Here is a 5662-nt window from a genome sequence, read left to right on the forward strand (position 1 = left end):
TGTGGGGCTGTGGGGCCTGGGGCAGTGTGGGGCTGTGGGGCCTGGGGCTGTGGAGCCCGGGGCCCAGGGCTGGGCTCAGGGCTGTAGAGCATGGGGCTAGAGGGGCTTTGAGGGCCCAGGGCTGTGGGGTCGAGGGCCAGGAGCTTGTGGGTGCTTACGGGCAGGCTGGAGGGCTTTAGAGCACAGGGATGAAGGGGGCCTGGGGGCCCAGGCTTTGGGGCTGGGGACCCGGCTGAGGGCCTGGCCTGCATGGGGGGTGCCCTGCTGTCCTYCCTTCGGGGCTGTGCCCGCTGTCCAGAGGCTGCAGCTGCGTTTGTTGGCCCTTGGAGGATGTCTGCAAGCCAGGGTTGCTTATAATAGCAGCTGCTGTTAGGTTGGTAGCAGGTGAGCATGAACAAAAACTTAAGAAACGAGCCAAAAATTTAAGAAGCTGACAGGTACAGAGTCCAAGGACAAGAAGGAACGAAATATTAGGTGTTGTCCTCGCACTGGCTCAGCTACATCTTGTTTGGTTATTTTCAATGAAGTTTGTTAATGGCATTAAAACTCGAGTTGTAGAAGACCATCTTGTGCTTAATGTGTAAGATACTGGGATTCAATAAATGCAGGTTTTAGTCGTAGCTCTGGGACTGACTTGCTGGTTGACCTTGGATGATTTTGGGGTGCGTTAGTTTGAAGTTGACTGAAAGGACAGAGCTACCTAAGAGCTGGTGGTTCTTGGCTATCTCTGGCCATGGGCAATGCTGAAAGATGAGAACAACATGATGAAATAGGAAGATGACGTATCCTGAAGGATACTCCTGCAGGCACGGTACTGACAGTACTTTTCTTCTCTGTGCTTTGTAAGCTGCAGATGATCGAGTACTTCTCATTTTCACTGACGGAGATACCCAGACGCAAAGCGAGGGGCTTGAAATGACTTCGGCAGGGTTGAAATGACATATCTGGAGTTACATGGTGTCAGCAGTAGAGTAAGRAGGGAAAGCCTGGGAATCCTGCCTTTCTGTGGCTGTACTGTATCAGCTACTCCGAGGCTGGCAGTAAATCTTGAGAGTTTTTGGAGTCTCGGACGGATCTCTGCAAACTTTAAATGAGCAGTTTCCTCTGTAAAGTGTCTGTCTAAGGCTGTTCTGAGTCACCAGTTGCTCAGTACTCCAGCGTTCCAGGCACTGGACCAAAAAGGAGTGTAATAGAGCCTGCTGCTAGATCTGCTCAGTGCATTAATTTAAATGAGTTTCTGCTAGACCTGACATCACGAGTCTCCAAGCTTTCTGTCTTACTCCACCTCAGATCAGCATGTCATGTTCATTATGGGTTCGGCCTTTTTGTCAGGAGGCACTGAAGTATTTATAACAGGGAGAGGAAGATGACAGCAGTTATTAATGGAGGCTCAAACAGAGCTAGATTGTATTCCTAGCTATCGCTTCTCCTAGGATTAAAGGATGCTTGTGCTGTTCTTGCATGTAATTCTCTTTTAGATACATACTCTCTTCTTATTGATGTCTTTGGGCCTCTTCATCTTTTTGCTTAATTTTGCCATTCAGTCTCCCTTATCTTGCACTGTTAAAACACTTTTCTGCTCAAGGTGGCCTGTTTTTTCCTACTAATCTGGCAGCGTCTTAGTGTTCCTCTGTGTCTTTGTGCAGTTCCAGTGAGAGCAGGAAGTCATGGTGAATTTGGAGCTTTACCTGTTTTTTACCAGGACTTGCTCTGGACTGCTGGACTTGCTCTGTAATTTGGGGTGATTGGTCTGATCCTGTCCTGCATAAGTATTCTGAACATTTTGCAGTAACGCATTTTGAACACAGTTTGACTTATAAAAACAATGATGTTTTTACATTGCAGTTTTGTTTCTTTTACCTCTGCTTCATGCTCCCTTTGGGTCTGTTTCTCAGCTATGCTAATTTGGCTGGAAGAATCTTGCTGCTGAATCATTAATCTACCTTTATTTTCTGCTTTCCATTTGCACATGAAATAATTCCTTGTTCTTTTGGTTATGCCTTCATTTGAAGTAATTTCTGCATGGAATGTGTTTTTGTTCCTTCTGTATCTGGACATTTGCAAGAAAGGGATGAGAGAAACAGCAAGATCAGGACAATGGGAAGGAGTTATTTCATACCAAGTGCTCAGAAACACTGTTGTTCAGATTAAATGAATCACACGCGCTTCAAATACGATGCCTGGTCACTTGCAGTGATCTGTAAAGCTGAGTTTTGCTGTAGGTGTCGGAGCTGACCTGTGAGTATATTTTGTAAAGCTTAGCTTGTTATGTTTAAAAGATTAAATTCCTAGAATAGAAGAATCTTTAAAGCTTAAATGGCTTCTACCAGCTGTGCTTTTTGCTATTTTGCCCTATTTTTAGTTTGGAAAAGAAAAACAGATTAGTTTTACTTTTTGTTTCTTCTGCATTGGCACATGACTAACATTTGGATTGCAAATTCTGCAGAAAACTGTTTATACCAAACATAAACCTGTTATAATGGGAGCAAAGGGCCCTCCATAGGAGCTGTCTGAAGCGTCAGTGCTTGGGTGTTTGTTTGGACTTGAATTTGTTTTGAACTCCTGAGAGGCTACAATGACCCCAGTACTTCAGTTGTATTCAGCATCCTGTAGTTAGAAAAGAAAGTATGTCTATTGTTTTACAATAATAAAAAAAAAAAAATCCATGTATGTATTGCAGTTATACAGTGATTTGCCTTTACCTCTTTCTGTTTTTTTGTTTGAAAGTAGCCCCTTTTTACTTTCTTTAGTAATAAATGCTCACTGCAGCTGTAGTAATTACTTAATCTCAGTGCATTATAAAGGTGCCCAAACTGCCAGGATTTACTTTAACACTTCAGAGTTCTCAGCAGTGCAGTGGAAATCATTACTGAAATAATTTTTATTTARTTTCGTTAGAATGCTTTTATCCACTGCTAGATCTGACAATGATTTGTGGTATTTCTTTTTATTACACGTGCTAAAGTRTGTGAGCTTGTGAAGTATCCTTGTAATCTCGGCCTAATAAGCCACCTAATTGTGCACATTAAGTGGTTTCCAGAGGAAATGCAGTATGCAATCCTTATGCTTGGAAGAACAGAATAAAATTTAGGTGAGGAAAATAATCAGCATGATAGCTTTGCTTGGTCCGATTTTCAAGGGTGAACGTGGAAGAGCCACTGAGCAAGAAACCTCTGAAAGAAGCAAAAGCCAGTAGCAGAGGTGGGCTGGGATTTTGGGAACAGGCTTTAATGTAGGAGGAGGAGACGACCACCAGTGTTATGTGGTTTTGATAGGAGTCCTGGAGAAATAGGAATGAGGAGGAACATCAGGTTTCGCTGAACACGGAGTGAGAAGGGAAGCAGCAGAGAACAGGAGGGAGGAGTTGGTCGAGGAGTGGTAGCGCCAGCTCTATCGCCAAGGAAATACGGGAAATTGGTGGTGTTTGCAAAGGGAAGAGCGCTGTGCCGAGCCCCAAATGCAGGCAGCTGGCCTAGCTGATAACAGATGTGTACAATAAAAATATAGAAGATACTGTGCTGCTGGTTTTGTCTTTGCTGGAGCTGTGCTTGTAAAACAGGGTCTGACACTCACGTGGGCCCTTTTTTCCTGAAGTCATAAAGTACTTGGACCTCAGCTGCTGCTTCACGTGGTGGTTGGCAGGTTACCTGCAAGGTGAGGTGTTGCTGTGGAGCAAGACTGGGAATCCTGGAAGGGAGTGAGGCAATGTTGTTCATAGCAAGGTTTTCTGTGGCACGCACCTTATACTTTGCTTTGCTTCTGTTAGTTGCTTTATTTGCTTTCATCCTTTCCCTGGTTTTGGAGGTTGCTGAATGAAAGGTAGCGTTTTGGAGAGTACAACTGCTTTGATGAAGCTGAAGCCAAATTATCACTGGCAGGCACAAGCCTGTGCAGCCACGTTTATTAATGGTGCTATAAATTGTCATGTTCTCCTCCATCCAGATGGCACAAAGAGGAAGACTAGGTCATGGGAGAAGTTGGCAGAACTGTCTTTCATAGCACAGTATTGGAGCTACCTTTTTTGGTAAATAAAATGGATTTTTAGAGAGAACATGAAAACAAACAAACAAAAAAAACCCTAATAAACAAGAGCAGTTGAATACAATATGCAGGATTTAATACTTTCATGCTTGTAAATGTGTGTCGAATACACAGCCAGAAGAAACAGCTTTWGTTTATGTAACATTCCCAAACTCCTCATAAACTGGATGACAGAGTCTGTTTCTTTGCAGTTCACAGTTGTATAGGCCATATATCCCTTTCCCCAGGCAGGTTTGCCTTGATTCTTCACCTATTTCATTTGCAACTGCATGTAATCCTTGCAGCAAATGAAAACACAGCTAGCATAAAAGAGAAAATATCAAGCAAGCCTAGAATGTTTCTTTAGTTTCTCGTAGACTCATTTAGCCTGTGGGTTTCARCAGCATGTGACTAGCCAGGAATGCTTCTGTTATTTCATAACTTTGATCCAAGAATCTCAAAACCCTTTCTTGGCCCTCACCAATGCATTYGGTATTACCTCCTTTCAAGTAGTTACGCTGTTTCCATTCTATGTGCAAGGAATTTGGAGCTGGGTACAAAACCCAGAACTGTTCTCTGACCTTTAAGCCCTGTCTGCTCCGTAGCATTATCGGATCAGCTCTTCATATATGCTCTTGGAGCTGTTTGTGCCTTGATGTTCAAAATTAAGGAATCTCCTTGCTTGCCCCCTCCACCATCATGCACATGCTCTCAGACTGAGACAGGACAGAGGAAGCCGGTTGCACCTGACGATCATCCTGCTGTTCAGTGATACTAGTTTCTCTGAGAGGTTGGAATGGCAGAAATGTCAGCAAGATACGCTATACCAAGGGATAGCACATCCCTCCTCCTCCAGAAGATGTTAGGAGAAGAGGCAGAGTGATTGTTCAGTCAAGAAAATGGCATTTAGTCTCAGCCACTCAGGAATTACTGTGCTAGGTTCTGTGGCTTGCGTTATGCAGAGGTTAGATCACAGTGTTGGAGATGCCTTACAAGCCTGGCACACAGGGGAGGGAAATTCCCTAAAACCTTAGAGCTCCCCCCCCCCAGTACTTTGGTTTCCTGGCTAAATGCTGCAGTCTGGCAATCACTAGAAGAAATTACAGTCTGAATTTCCCAGTCTGTTTACTTCTCCCTTCTTCCTCTGAAGTGTTTTGCAGTATTGCTGCATGCTCTRATGCAGAGATGCAGCTGTGGAAAGTGATAGCCTGTGCAGTTAGTAAAATGTACTGGAATCAGTCTGATTTATCTGTCAGTATGAGGCATATGTTTGCCACCTAACCCTTCAGATTATTTCCAGTTTCCCGACTTGGTTCTAAATTTGCTGGAAAGCAATTTAAAGAGCATGATGGGTAGGGAGGAAGGCACATCTAAGATCACATCTAAGAGTGGCCTGATGCAGTTACAGAATCGTAAAATAGTTTAGGTTTAAAGGACCTTTACCTGAGACCTTTTCTTGCATATCTCTGCTAGAATTTAGAATAACATTGCAATTTTGGCATTAGCCTTTTCAATATCCTCCTTCAGTGATCAGGGAAATTTCTAGTGCTGAAGACTGTAATTTGCCTAAAATAGCTGTTACAGTTATGGGAAATGTGTAAAACCACAAAACTGTTAGCAGTTAAAAATTGATGATAAAACA

The sequence above is a fragment of the Rhea americana genome, unplaced genomic scaffold, assembly GCF_003343005.1.
Source record: "Rhea americana isolate MKP2758 unplaced genomic scaffold, rheAme1 scaffold_189, whole genome shotgun sequence".
NCBI lineage: Eukaryota > Metazoa > Chordata > Aves > Rheiformes > Rheidae > Rhea > Rhea americana.